The sequence below is a fragment of the Melospiza melodia genome, chromosome Z (genome assembly GCF_035770615.1).
Source record: "Melospiza melodia melodia isolate bMelMel2 chromosome Z, bMelMel2.pri, whole genome shotgun sequence".
In the NCBI taxonomy this organism is placed as follows: Eukaryota; Metazoa; Chordata; class Aves; order Passeriformes; family Passerellidae; genus Melospiza; species Melospiza melodia.
In genome coordinates this window covers 72,255,809-72,271,571 of record NC_086226.1, presented here as the reverse complement: position 1 = coordinate 72,271,571, position 15,763 = coordinate 72,255,809, and the positions used below count along the sequence as shown (strand labels likewise).

The following is a 15,763-nucleotide window of genomic DNA, read 5'->3' as shown; positions in this document are numbered from 1 at the left end:
TCTAGAATCTGATAATCTGATGCAATATGAAGTTCCTTTAGACATTGAAGGCATTGTTTAAAGTTGAGTAAAAGGTGACGAAAAATGCTAAAAATTTAGTTTTGAAAGTAAAATATCACCCTACTGAATGACATAAACGTATTCTTATCAGAAAGAACTCCTTGGATGAGAACTGATGACTAAGTACAATTGCAGCAAGAAATAACAAGGTGAACTGGCCAGAGTTATTGATTGCTGTTCAAAACCAGTGACTAATTTCTTACATCTTAACTCTAGGTTCTTGTTCAACTTTGACTTAACTTGACATATCGGATCACTGTGTGCTTCCCTTTGTTTCTTTCTTACAGAGCATGAAAAAATGAAGGAACAAAACAGATTACAGTCTTTCCCTTCCACAGAGGGAAAGAAATTATTCCCTCTGCTCTAGTTTATGACTCATTTGTAGTAAAATTGCCCTGTAAATACACCTCCAGTGACACCAGCTGAAATGCATTACTCTCACAGTGCCTAAATCATGGTATTGTATTTTGGAGATGCCTGTGAGCCTCAAGGTGTGTGCATGGTGTAACTCTGCAGCTCGTCTCACTGGAAGAAGATCTGCTCTGCACTCTTTAGAGGTACAGTGCAAGATCTGAAGCCCAGGAAAAGCTTGAGCCAACTATCTGTCACCCTGTTCCTGCCCCTCTCTGAAGCATGAATTACACCCCTTCTTGGTAATGACATTTGATAATCTTGAGAAGGGGAGAAGCTATTTAAATTGTGACAGATATCCAGGTTGATTGAAAGTTATCATTGATGATGAGGAATTCACAGGATTTACTCCGCAGTCTTAGAGTAAAATGCGACTCCTGCCTTCAGCACATTTTGCTGGTTGTTATGAGGGGTTGTAATGGTACAGCACTTACACACAACACCTACAGTGGGAAAATGTTGTCTCAGATACCTTCACAACATGGTGAACTGTTAATGCAGGAAAAGATAAAATACTGCCTTTCACAAATGTGAGCTCCAGCGTCTGATCTCGGGTCACACATCTAATTTCATTGATAAGACAGAATTGCAAGATAAGCTTTCATAAATTAGAAACATACAAAAACTTTAATTCCTGAATTTGCACTGCTGCCTTTTCTTTCTGAAAATATCTCCAAAACCAAAGAACTGGACATGTTTTTCATAAGCTGACTACAATAATTTTTAATGCTGCAATGTGAAGACTTTTGGCAGACATAAATGCTAGAATATTCATTGATAAAAGTTTTAAAATATCATAAACAGATTTTGCATGAAAAATGTACTAAAAGCAAATCTCAGAGACTGTCTCAAACAGGAAAAAAAATTATCTTCCTATTAAAGATTCAGAAAAGAAGGTGAATTTATATTGCAGAAACCATCTTTCTTCTTTTCCTTGACTATATTTTCTATATTAGAAAATATTTGATCTCATTTCCTCTGCTGGTGCTTACAAATCCAGCCAGCTGTTAACCTTAAATTCTTATGTTGCATTTAGGTTTCCAAATTATCACAAGAAAGGAACCTCCTTAGAAGCAGTTTGTCCTCTGAGTGAAGTATGAGCAGAGTTGAAATGCACTTTGATTAAGGTGCTAAAGCAGGCTGAAATGAGATTCAATAAAGCAACCTTTTCAGCAAATTCAATGCAGTGATGAACCAGTGCTTTCCCAAACTGATTAATTTGTTGAAGGGAACATTTTACTGTCTGCTAATTTTCAGATATGTCTAATTGCTTGGAAATCAAATACTTTATGTAGCAAAGAAAGATACAGGAAATGCTGTTAGATAATTAAAGCAAAAAGGTTATGCACAAATGTCAAATCAATAAGGACAGTAAACATGGTTTATCAACCACGCCAAGTACACTTTTTCAGTTGCAAAATGTAAATAGGTTTAGAATAGAGTGGTCTGGTGGGATGATGGATAGGATACCCATAACACTTTAATTAACTCCAGTTTCCTACATGTTAAAGGTTTCTTCAGTCCACTGGTTTATGTAACAAACCCTCTTAGGATTTCATTAGCCATTGTTCAATATGAGGTGCAGAATGCCATCTGAAGGGGTTACACTTTGTCCTGCTCTTCTGTCAAGCCTTAAGTTGTATCACAGTGCTATTATTGTTTTCCCTAAAAATATGCAAATATTGTAAAGTATCAGCCCTGGGTATTGATTTGGCATTTTGCTTTTTATTATCAGGAAATAAAAGGTAACAACTTCTAACAGTGAAATGAAAATGCTTCTTTAACTGCAAATAATTGTTTTAGTTTGTTTTCTTTCCCTTTTTCTTTTTTTTGTTTTGTTTTTTGTAGGGGAGGTATGTTCAGGGATTTGGATTCTTTATGTTGATTGGAGGAAGAAAAATTGCTTTTGTTTTACTACTCAGAAGATATAATTAAATGAAGACCTGCATGTTACATCGCAATAAATGCCAGGCTTTTTAACTTCTTTTTTAGTAAATGAAGTATTTTTCTTTACACCTTTTTGTCTGATAAAGGGTATTCACATATTCTGTTTTAAATGGAGAAATTCTTCCATTCTGAAAGCAAGGACTCTGAAGCTGGGGCAACATTTTCTAGCCATGCCTGCTAAGGATTTTTTATCCCTATAGAAAGGAAAACATAAATCAGCTGTTATTCAATTTGGCTTCAGACTATTAAATTTATCATCAGGAGAGAAAAGGGTTATTTAACCTTTAACCCTAATAGAAGAGCTTAATTTTAAGTTTAGAGCACAGAAAGTCTTTTTATTTAAAACAAAATGCTCTCTAATTTTTGATGTTGCCCATTTAGGACTATAACATATGAAAACAACAGATACAGCATCAGTTAATAATGATCTATTTTCTTACAGAAGCTGGCAATAATAATGCTCATTAACACCATTTTCTAATGTCCCTGTGGGAAATGCTATCAAGCTCTCTGTTAAGGACTTATTTCAATTAAATTAACAACTGCTGACCTGCCTTGTACATAGGATACTCTAAGCAAGATCAGTTTGGTCCTGTAATGGCGTTTTCTTTTAAGATGAATATATGACAACTGTATTTTGAATGCCTTGGAAATGACTTTCAAAAATGTCCATTGTCACTACATTTTAAGATTGCTCTTTCAAGATGCTTTGTATGTCTCCTGACTGAGTCAGACATGCATGACTATCCTCACAAACAATGATTTAGAGGAAGAAATTCAACACTCAAGATTTGCCGCTTCCACTTCTCAATAATTTTGTGCTTTCCTTGCCCTCTGCTGTGTTATCAGTCATCCGTGTCCCAGGGGAAATACTACAGGCTTGAGGTTAAATTAAGGTTCTATCTCCAGTGATTGTCTTCAGCAAACCCTGTATGTTCCCAAACAAACCTTATCTGCATAGAAGGCAGACTTAAATGCCAAGGGACAGCAGGGAAAGCTCTCTTTCTTGTTGACATGAGGGCTAAGATTAATACAGAGTAGTGTTTGAAAAGGAAAAAAGGTAACTAAGCTAAAAAATAAATTGTACATTTATTAACCTATTAATCAGAACAGTGCTCTGAGATAGAGATTAGTTTGTGAAAAACATTACCAGTCATCATATGCTACCCAAGAGAAAACAAAAGATTGAAGAAAAGTGTTGCTACTACATCTCTCTTAGTTAGTTTTGCTAATTAAAAAAATCAAGCCTTTTTGTGTGTTGTGTGTGGGTCACTGACATTTATAGATATAACTTAAGGAGTTCCCTGGCACAAAAGATGGTTATATGTCGGCCTACCAAATAAAAGCAGCACAAAATAAACTAATTCAGTGCAGATGCTCTGAGGTAAGGTAAAAATCAGGGTCTTAGCAATTGTGTAGTTTTGTATGCACTGAAAGGCTTGGACCAAGTTTCAGGTCATTACTAGGGTAAGGGGCCTTGCAAGGAATAGGCTTGTATCATGATTTAATAAAAAATGTTTCTAAAGTGGGTAAGTGGTCAACCATAGGCTAGTAGGAGTGCCCTACTGCTCCCCATGCCTGCAAGGCTGGCTCTGTGAGGGGGAGAAGGACTTTCTGGGGAGCAGAACTTGTCCTTGGGACACCTACAGCAGCAACCTCAGTCTGACTTGCTCCCCTGGCACCACAGTGCCAGACCTGCCACACTGGTTTCGGTCAGCTGGAAAACAGGCGTGAGGAGACCCCTCCTGAGCTGTCACTCAGGGTTAATTAAAGGTGAATGTCAGGGATGGAATCCAAGTGGGACATATTTTAACAAAGGATTTACTCGTTTAGGTAAAGTCAAGAACAAAGTTTCAAGAATCAAACCCCAACTCTATCATCGCTGAGCTACAAGGTGATTTTGAAACTGGACTTGATACAGCATTACATTTTGACTCAGTGTAAATAAAAAATTAACTCCTTTGTGAGCTAAAAGATATCACAGAATCAGGCTGATGATTGAGGTTGGAAGGGACCATCTGGTCCAAACTCCAAGCTCGAGTGGATCCACCAAAACATTTTCCTCACACCAGTTTTCTGGACCATATCCAGATGGCTTTTGAATGTCTTCAGGATGGGAGGCTCCATCATCTTGCTGAGAAATCTTTACCAGGGCTTGGTGAGTCTCAGAGTGAAAGAGTGTTTCTTGATACTCAGAGGGAACTTCCTGTGTTTCAGTGCGTGCCTGCTGCTTCTTGTCCTGTCACTGGGCACCACTGCAAAAGCTCAGGCTCTGTCCTTGGGTTGTTCCTGCAGGTATTTAAATGTATATTGATGACTTCCCTCTGACCCTGCTTTACTCAGGCAGAACAGACTCTGTTACCTTAGTCTTTCTTTTTAAAGAGATACTCTTGTCCAACATCTTTGTTTCCTGCATATCCATGGCTGTCTGGTAGTGGGAAGCCCAGCACTGGGAGCAACACTCCATCCATGCCTTAGAAGAACTGAATAGAAAGGCAGTCTCAGCTCCCTCAAATCTCTGGCAACACTCTCTAATGCAGCACAGGGTACAATTCCTATTCTTTGCAGTAAAGGCACAGGGCTGGTCCTTGTTCAACTTGGTGTCCTTCGGGATGCCCAGGTGTCTTTTTCTGTTGGATTAATTTCCAGCTAGGTGGCCCCCAAATACACTGACATGTGGGATAGTTCCTCCCCAGGCACAGGACATTGCAAATCTCCTTGTTGAATTCCATGACATTCCTGTCTTCCCAGTTATTCACCCTGTTGAGTGTTTTCTGGTTTTCAGTGTGACCCCCTTACATACTAAGCATTCCTCTCAGGTTTGCTGAGGGGACACTCTTCCTAATCATCCAGACCATAATGCCAATGGTAAAGGATATCACATTCGGATTTGATGCTTCCTGTACGCTTTGAATCATTAGATTCCACTAGAGCTCATACCACTGATGGCCACTCTTTTGCCAGTGTTCCATCAGTGTTAGTCAGTCATCCATCCCATACTTCAGCAGCTTATCTACAAAGATCTCATGGGAGGCACTAAACTCTTTGGCGAGAATATCCAGTGCTTTCACTTCATCGATCAGTCCAGTTGTTTCACTGTAGAGACTCATCAAGTTTGTTAAATTTCCCCTTGGTGAAGCCATGCTGATTACTGATGATTTTCTTGTCCTCCTGGTGCCCAGAAATGGTTTCCAGGGTTAAGTGCTCCACTGACTTCACAGGAATCAAGGCAAAGCTGACTGAACTGTAGTTCCCTGGGCCCTTCTTCCTGCCCTTTTTGAAGACAGGACTGACACTGGCTTTTTCCCAGTCTTCAGATACTTCTCCCAATTGCTAGGATTAATCAAAGATTTTTTTAAGTGGCCTCACAACAGCATCTGGCAGGTCCCTGCCCTCTCATAAGTGCATCCCATGAAATTTTGCCCCACAGACTTACACATGACCTGTTTGTTAAAGTCTTCTCTGATCTGACCCTCTTTTCAAGGTATGTACTTCTTATATTGTAATTTTCAGAATTTACATTTAATATCTAGGCTTGACTTTTTTCTAAACAGGAAGGAAATGCTATTCTCCTCAATATACTCTTATTGCAGTAGTGCTGCACAACAGTATTGAAATTTTAAATATTTTTACTCCTTCAAAAATAGAGTTAATAATTACTTGGGCAGCTGAAAGCTCACTTTGGAGGGTTGACTCTGGCTGGATTCCAGGTGCCTACAAAATCTGCACTACCTCTCACCCATAAATAAACACACATGGGTCAACATGAGGACAGAGAGAAATCACTCAACAATTACCATGATGGGCAAAGATGATTCAACTTCAAAATAAAAAAGTTTTATTTACTGTCAATCAAATCAGAGTAGGATAATGTGAAATCAAATCAAATATTAAAAAAAACCATCTCCACATCTCCCCCTTCTTCCTGCATCTAATTTCACTCTGATTTTCTCTACCTTCCCCCCTGCTTCAGCAGTGCAGTGGGACAGGAAATAAGGGCTGTTGGAAACATGTTGTCCCTCCTGCTCCTTCCTCCTCAGGTGAAGTACTCCTTGTACTCTTCCCCTGCTCCAGTGTAGTGTGCTTCCCACAGGAGGCAGACCTGCATGAACTTCTCCAACCTGGATCCTTCCCACAGGCTTCCCTCCTGTGTAGTGGAATCCTTCAGGAGCGCACTGCTCCGGAATGGGCTGCCCATGGAGCCACAGGTCCTGCTCCCATGTGGGGTCCATTTTCCATTGGTCCTGCCAGGAGCCTGCTCTAATGCAGGCTTGCTGTCAGCTGTCTCCTTCAGGCCCTGACCTGCTCCCTTGTAGCCTCCCAAGGGCTGCAGGCTCACGGCTGCCCCTGGATGATCGTCACATCAGCTGGAGCACCTCCTGCCCCGCTGTCCAGGTTTAGAGCAAATCTGGGGAAGAATCCCCCAAAGGAGCTCCGGTGGGAGAAGCTGATCCAATTGGCCCCTCCCCCCAACTGGTCTGGGAGGGAAAAATACCTCCTTGGAGAAAGGTGGAAAAAAACCTGTTTATTAAAAAATAAAACCAAAACAATATCAAACAATGAGACCCCTTGCCACTCTAAAAGAGATGACAAACTGAGAAAACCCCGGGTTGCAGCTCAGCTCACTCAGTCTCTGATCAGTCCCTCAGTGCTGGAATTGTTGCAGGCCAGGCCCGGCCCGGTGGGCCACAGCTGCAGCTGCCGGTGCTCCCCTGGGTGTTCAGTCCAGAGCAGTTTCAAGAGGTCCAAAGAAAAGAAAAAAACACAGTCCAGGAAACTTCTCTGCTTCAGCTAACTAAACTAACTAAAAGCAAAGAAGAGCTCTGTCCTGCTGTCTGTTCATCCATGGACAAAAACAGTCCAGGAGCAGGAATGTGGGGGAGTGAGGGCAGTGTCTGAAAACAAACTGCGTGCTTCTTCTCTCTCCCCCTTCACTCTCTGGAACACTGTTAAAGGTGAAAAACTTATTATTCAACATAAACAGAATGAGACAATTTCGGATAAAAGCATCATATAGTCAACCCAGGACACCCTCCTTCTGCTCTGACCTGCAGGGCTGCGGTTCTCACTTGTTCTAACTTTTTTCTTTGGCTGAAATCGCCATTGTGTAGAGCTTTCTGCCCTTCATAACTACATTATAACTGCTGGCCAAGGCTAAACTCAACTGCCATTGCTGTTGAGTTTAGCCTTGGCCAGCAGTCAGTCTGTCTAGGAGCTGTAGGGCATTGGCTCTGCTGGACATGGGGAAAACTTCCAGAGAAGTCCCCCTTCTTGCAAAACTTTTGCTGTGTAAACCAAATGCACTCATTAAAAAGCAAATGCTTTTAAAGGAAATGATGAGTGTTTTTGAAGAATACCTTGGATTTCTTTTTGTCATATTACAGATGTGAAGTTTAGGGGTTGTTAGAAGACGTGTGTGAGTATAACGATAAGAAAAAAAAGCCTCCAAAGAATTTCAGCGTTTGTATTTGCTACTTTATGTCCTCATCTATCTTGTCTTTCTGTATATTACAGCTGTCCTTGTGGTCCTACTTTATCAGCACAAATGATGTTACTTTCCCGCTTACCACCTTTTTCTCACTCTTTAATGTTGGACATGTAAGACATACTAGCAATCTTGTCACTAAAGAATTTAGTGTGGAGGTATCTGTGGGAGATACATTCATACCAGATCTGATTTATTTGAGATTTTTTTTTCTGTGGGTAAGAAACAATGGCTATTTTTTCTCCCAGCAAAATAATAAAAAAATGACTCTACTGCTGTATTTGAATGGAGTCTCAAATCAATGTTCACATTTAACAGGGAAAAAAGTATATTTGAATAGAAATTACATATGAATACTTTAACATATGTTATGCACTTTTTCATTTTTATGATCATGTTTCCATAAATGATAGCAGAAGCTGGGGCATGGGAGGTGAAAAAATTAGTGCTGCTGAGACAGGATGCTATTGTACTGGAATTAGCTTGTGTAGTGTGTGTGCTTTTTCTTTAGCAGAGGCGATCACAAAACTGATTGATGTGTTCCAACAGAACATTTGTGCTAGGGATATAGGCTCAGCCAGGGGACTAATGTGCACAGAAAACTACCAAGCTCTTCCCAAGAAATGGGAATTCTAAAAAAAACCCCCAACGATTTGATATTTTTGTATAAACCAAAGACTGCTCACTTTTTCTACAAAAAGAATTTGTAACAAAATCTGTGACAGTGCCACAAGGCTCCCCTTGCAGTAAGAATGTTTCAAACAGATGTGTCTTAATTGAAGTAATCCATCTCAATCAAATGAGCCAAACAGCTTCAAGATATGTCATGAAATGATATAAATATTCCTCTGCCTTTTCCCCCTATATGCTCACATTTTTTCACTACTATGTAAGTTAGAGTGTACTTTTTATCCTGTTGATTATGACTTTTTCCACTCCTGGAACCAAGACATGTAAGTTCTTAGCAATGTTTTGGTTATTATTGAAACCATTAGCAAAATTTACTTCATTTCATTCTAAAGTACTGAACCAAATAAACACATTAAATGACAAGAAATAAATGCGAACTTAAGAATAATAGTTAAAGAACTTCAAAGCATCCTATTCGGTGCCTGCCTGTGGGGTTTCTCAACAGAGAGAAACTTGACCTGAGATTTTTCATGAAGGAATGATATTTTTTACTTACTTAAGTTAAAAGAGCATGTGCAATAGTGATAGGCCTCTGTTTCCAATTTAATTCTCAGCAAAGATTTTTTTATTTTTCTTTCAGTCGATGGAGGAAACTTGTTAAAAAACCCAAAACCGCCAAAATAATTTTACAAAGCCTTCCATTATTAGCATTCCACTTGTTGCTACTGCAGTATACACTAAATGAACATTTTCCATGTCAGACTTAAGTAATATCTCTCTATTTGCATGTATTTGAAAAATCAATGCCAATTAAAGAAAATAAATCTGGGGGTTTTTTTAAGAGTTTAGAATGTTGGTGTTGTTTTGTTATACTTTGATAAATCATTGCATCCAGTTATTGCACCCATTTTGTCTTAATTATACTGAACAAATGGATGTTCTATGCTTAGTAAAAAACCAGATTCACAAGGCCAGTAAATACCTTTCAAAAAAATTTTTTTTTTTTGCCAATTAGTTAATTTGTTATTTCGTTCTGATTCTAAAATTTGCCCTGACAGGAAATAGAAATCTGACTGGTTTTTAGAAATGTGAGAGAGACCAGCAATGACCCACAAACTAGCAGTGATGAGTGTTTGGCATAATTGTGGTAATGCAGAAAAATATTAACTGTCAAACTTGAACAAAGCTGTGGCTGTGAGGTAATTTAAAAAGACTAAGGGTTATTTCCAAGTCACCTCACACGTTTGGAAAAGGAAAGGCTAACAAATCTTTATAATTAGTATCTTCTTTTTACCATACTTCTATTTTTTAGCTATGAACAGTTTACTAATTCCACGTAAATTGCAAATTCAAAGCAATAGCTGCATGAGCAATTTAAGTCCCTGAAGAAAATGAAACTAGGCTTTTTCTGAGGAATTTTACTGATGTGAGATCTGTCAGGGCTACTATAACTGAGTATTTCAATCTGAAGGTCATGATTTCACAAATAATTTGACTAAATACATTTTAGCAAGTGGCATCAGGAAGTGATGTGCTTGTTGATTTTTAAGACATGCTTGCCAAACATTAAGATAGATAGGATACTGCTGGGCACATGCAGAAGGTGTAGGTTCTACATAGGTGTTCTGAAAATAGATTATGCATCTCTGTCCATGAAATTAGTCTGAGTTAACTCAGCTTTATTACTTTATGGTCTCAAAGAAGGATGAAAACATATCTGTGTTTCTTTAGTGGTTTCTACTCCTTTCTTCCATTGAAATGTTATAAAAAGCCAACTGAGTAACTTTTATAGTGATTGCAAAAAATGGCTATGTTTGTGTATATGAACATCATATCCACTTCTATGCATTCAGATCATGAAGGCCATGAGTCTATTGCTCTTTCTAAGGCAGTGACCACTGGGGCATGGCTCTGTGTTTTGAGAGAAGCAATCTTTCTATAAGGGTTATTTGGTTGGGGTAATTTGTGCTATTTTAGTTTTTAGTACAAAACCCACCTTCTGGCTTTCACAAGAATTTTTCTCAAAGGTAAGTTAGCTTCTAAACTACTCCTAGCCCAGATTTCCTTGATTTTGTGTCTGTGGGAAAGGAAAAGTTCTGACAAGATAAATTACATGGGCTGTGGTCCATAATTATGTGACGATGAACTACACATAATTCTTTTGAACATGCTAATGGAGAATTATTGATAGTTTACCCTGACAAAGGTTTCCCTGCTCTCTATATTGCATAATACAATATTCTATTGACCAGAAATTTGTGTTCTCTGTTTAGAAGCTATAGTAATGTTATTTATATGCAATGTAGATTACCTGGGGAGGTCTGAATAGGACTGGAAAATGCTTTATGTAGCTTCTCCACATATTGTCAGAAGAACTGAAAGGAGTAAATTGCTAAGTGATAGGAAGATTATTTCTTGCATGTAGAAAAACTCACTGCAGCTCTTCAAAAATCTGTTTATCTGGCTGTTTACTTTCCTATTCTCCCCATTTTCCACAATAACACTTTTTACTAGTGAGGTCTTCCACATAGGCTTATTGCATCTTAGATAAGGTTATGTCCAACAACTTAATACAGGCTGACACAATCGAACATTTGACAAAACTTGGATTTTTATATTTTTACTCAGGCAATTCTCTTATGCTTGTTGCTACCTGCATGACACATTTGGATTTTGATGCGCTCTGCAAGTGTACTTTTGCATGTAAAACTGATCATGTTCCAGCTTGTAGTAGAAGTTTAAGTGACTCCTGGCATGCAAGTTTTAAAAATCAAAATGACTAGTTTTGTTTGTTTATTTACTTTCTGTTTGGTTTGCAGATATTGTTAAGAATTGAAGAATAAAGTTCTTTTGGGACCATAATGTCTACATCCAAATATTAAAGAGACAAAGATTTGTATCAAGAATATAGTAAGTATAAATAACACTAAGTTGGTAGGTAACCTTTTACTGCGAAAACATTATTCTCTGGTAATGTTTTCCTTGACTAAATTCTAAATTTAAATGAGTTATAATGCGTATAAAAGATGATAGCTGGCTGTTTTAATTTGTTATAACTTTCCAGCTTTTTTTTTGTCTCATGTTGTTTGTTTTTCATCAAAAATACAATGTAATAAATGTTTTCTCTAGCCATTTGATTTGTCTCTTTGAAAATATTACAAATTTTATTTTATGGATATGCATATATTAAAGCTTGTGATGACTTTTATTAAAATGTGCACTTAGGGACACTTGCTGCCTCAAGTAATTGGAAGTATTCAGTAAGAATATTTTCATTACTGACTGTCTGGCAATAATTTCGTGCCAGTCCAGCTCCAGATCAACCATTGCTCACACTCAGAACTGTAGACAGATGTGGGATGCAGGGACGTTGAAGAGACATGCAACTGTAATTGTTGTGCCATTTAATGTCACTTGTTATCCATGGAAAACAGGTTTGAAGCCATTAAATGGGAAAGAGAAAATAAGTCTGTGCTAATAAGTGTCTTGAATTGGATACCTGCTATATTTGTGGTTATAGCATGCACAGTGTGAAATTATTCCTGCCCATATGGATTCCCAAATGCAGTCAGGAAGTTTCAGAGACTGAATGTGTGTTTTCAGCAGCAGATACCAGAAACTTGATGCTCTCCTGGTCAGTCATCAGATTAAGTTATTTTTATTTTCAAATATTGAATTATTTTTATTTTAAAACATTGTATGCAATACGTAACTGACATGATGCATTTTCAAAACCTGTAGGAAAATGCAATATTTTTAGGAAATATATTGATCCAATGAAAAACATTTATGGCTCCTTATTTGGATTTATTTTGGATTGTTCATTAGCAGACAGGAAAAAATCACCTTAAACTCACAACTTAAGTATCTCCTAGAGTTTTCTTGTAATGACAGCTCATTATTCTGTTCTTAAACTCCTTAATTTTCAGAGACAGATTTCAGATGTGCTGAATGTGATTAGAACTCTTGTAATGAAATTGACTTCCCCTGGATACCCATATGCTAAAAAAAAATCTTTTGCGGCAACTGCCAGTCTGGTATGGCAGGAGAAAAAAAAAATCATTAAAGTTGCTAAATGTTTCTGAAATTTGCTTTCCTGTGTCCAGGCAGAGTTGTATGTCTAAATATTTTAGGATCAGGTAACTCTCTGGAACACCTATTTCTGCCCTCTGACTTCTCCCTTGTGGTCTGACAGACCTCTAAGTAGTAGAAGAGAAAGCCTGCGTCTAAAGGGTGACCTCAGACAGGACAACACTCTCCAGGCGACCTGGAAAAGCTCCAGAACAGGACTCCTGATAGCTGATCTACCAACACTGGAGGAATTAACTCGTGCATGGCTGTGGCTGCTGAACTTCTGCCCCTGGGAGAACAGTGCTCCTGTGACCCAAAGAGAAGATCCACAGTGATGTGAAGCTCCATCTCCTTGTGCTCGCTGCACAGATGATCTTTGCTCATTTTTTTCACATGAGGAAGGCAGAATGACTGTCAGTACTGAAATTGTACTGTGCAGTCATTTGTTTTTGCAAAAAGGAAAATTCTGCACAGTGGAGCTATGGCAAATATGTATGTGCTCCTCAGCTCATATTACAATAATTACAATGTTTAGCAATGGGTCATTGATGTTGCGTGTCAGCAGATGAGTAATGTTTTTGATGATGTTAATGGACACCACGAAAATTTTCAAGCAGTGCATTCATTTGACTTGTTTTCCTCACCTGCCCACAAATTTCTTTAATTTCAGATAGACCTCATACAGCACAGCAAAAAATATCACAGCTGCAAGCACTGAGAGATGAAATACTGGCTGGGAAGTTGGGACAGTTGTTTCAGACAAGCACAGAACTGTTTGGGTGTTATGATTAATATGGAAAATATTTTAAGCTGGCCCAACAAACCGGGGCATAAGCCTTTCTATGAGATGTATTTAAACTGGTGCACTTAGAGTGAACAAACTAGATTGATGTAATGTCCCCGCGTAGACATGCCCTTGCTCTGCTTGCCTCCGTGCTTTGATCTGAGATCAGGGAGCGAGATGAAAGCAGATCAGAGAGTGCTCCCTATTGTACCTCTGTAAGTGATCACATCTATCTTCATGTGATGCCATGGCAGCTGAGGCCAGCTCAGGTGGCAGAGCTGATTTCCCACAGTTATAAATGCAAAGGGACTGTGGGCAGGGAATTTCAATGAGGGACACTTGATTTTGCAATGTCAACCAGCAGGCCCTCAGTCAGCTGATTTAATCTTCTGCACTGCCTATCCATTTAGCCACGTTTTTGGAAAGTGGTTTCATTAGAGGCAGTCGTAAAGATGTAGGTCCTTTGTTTATTTCATGTCATGGGACAGAATAGTTACTTCAGTGACAGAAAAATTAGGTGTAGTTGCTTAAAATGAATATCACTGTTCTGACACAAAAGAGAGGAAGTGAACAGAATGTAATTGATTACTGTTACTAATGGATATGCTACATGGAAAAATGAATATATATTGTTGATAGATCTATGTAAACACAAAAAAATTACTTATTTGCTTCTTCTAGTAGCCATGTATAGATGTTCTAATGCCAAATACATGTTGGGAGTTCTATAGAAATACTGTCTTCCACTGAAAGAGCCTAAGTATTGACTATGCATCTATAATCATCTTGCTTGGCTAAACTCACAGTATGATGTCTTTTACTTCAGAATGAAATCTTTACATTTCCTACTGAATGTGGTGCGGAGGAAGTAGTAAAATCTTGTTCTGAGTTTCCAAAATCTGCTAGAAGATGTAATGCATCAGCTTTTGCTGGAAAACCGCACTGCTGGAACACAAATCACAGCCTTTTGCAGAAAATGCTGAAATTAACCCAATGATTATAAGTTCTATTAAAAAAGCATTTTTATTTTTCTGCTGTCTGTGGATACATTCACATGGAAGTAAACTTCATTTTGCACTTGATAAGTTTTTGCATTAATTTTTTTATTGTTTGTACAATAACATGGATTTAGTCTTTGCAATCTTTTAGTGTAACCATCCTTCACAACAAGAATTTTTGTCTATTCCAGCAGTGTAAATGGAAATAAGAGAGCATATATAATTTTTAATTAGGTCTTTTATTGCCATGACTGAATAAGGGTCAAAAGCTTCAAATATTTTACAGATTATTTATTTGTGCAAGAAAATATCCAGTTATCTTGTCTGTTGATTATTCCTGAGAATTGTAGACTTAGATCTAGAAAAAGAGCTTATCTAATGTTTAGAAAGAGTATTAGCATTTCAAATCAGTTCCTGCAACTAATTTGTTTTCCTCTACTGCCATTGATCAAACTTTTCCATGTCAAACCAGTATGTCAAAACAGAATTGAATAACTTGGAAATATGAATAAATCTATTCAGACTGTTCATTCTGTGGCAGTGGTTAATAACAGTTGTTTAAAAGCCTCAAAATGACCTGAGTTGGAATAATTCCCTGTTCTGCAGTGAATGAAATTATATTTTGAGTATTAGAAAATAAAAGGAGATCTTGAACATCCTCATATTTGCATTTATTTTTGTGTAAACTGGGGTGCATCCATAAGAAAATATGAGTTCCTTGAAGAATATCAGTTTCACTCTGGCCACAGATATTTCTCATAAGACTTAAATAATAGAATTTGGCTTCTGGAGACCAAGTCCTGTGGCTGGAGAAGCTGTCAGTAGTTACAGTTGTGAAGGCTGATTCTGAGCTTGCATGGGAATGAAAAGCTTTCTACTCAGGCGTTTGTACTAATTTGTACTAATTTGGTGCTTTCCACTGATGGATGTTTGGATTTCTGAAAGCAGGCAGCATTAGGGAAAAGGCAATCCCTTCTTTATTTAGAAGAAGATGAATGGAATGGAGGCAGGCAACAAAATTATCTGCCTCCCTGGAGGCTATGGAAAATAGTCTCCATTGCAGTTCAGCGATAGACTTTCACGAGCATAGAAAGACAGTTGCATGAAATTGTGTTGAATTATGGGTAGGTAGTTCAGTAAGATGGACTACTGCCCACTGGGGAGAATTTTGGAGCTGTTGAAAAACCGATCTTTAACAATGATAATGTATGCAAAAATAACAATTTGTCTTCTATGGAGATGACTTTCCAAGGCTTTGGCCTTGCTTCTTGAGTATCAGGTTCATCTGCACAGAACAAAAAGAAAAACGTAAATTAAAAAGTGTGTCTGTGTCTGTGTGTGTGTGAAATGGCACAGCCCCTACTTTCATTTTCAAAT

At 38.1% G+C, this 15,763-nt stretch overlaps 1 long non-coding RNA gene across 2 annotated transcripts in view; it reads left to right on the top strand.

Annotated features, from left to right (window-relative positions):
• LOC134431791 (uncharacterized) overlaps positions 1-15,041 on the top strand; it is a 98,188-nt gene extending 83,147 nt beyond the window's left edge. For both annotated transcript variants that reach the window (XR_010031102.1, XR_010031101.1), the window contains 2 exons: positions 11,353-11,443; positions 12,729-15,041. This is a non-coding gene — a long non-coding RNA (uncharacterized LOC134431791). The remainder of the gene's footprint in view (positions 1-11,352; positions 11,444-12,728) is intronic.
• The last annotated feature ends 722 nt before the right edge of the window (positions 15,042-15,763 follow it).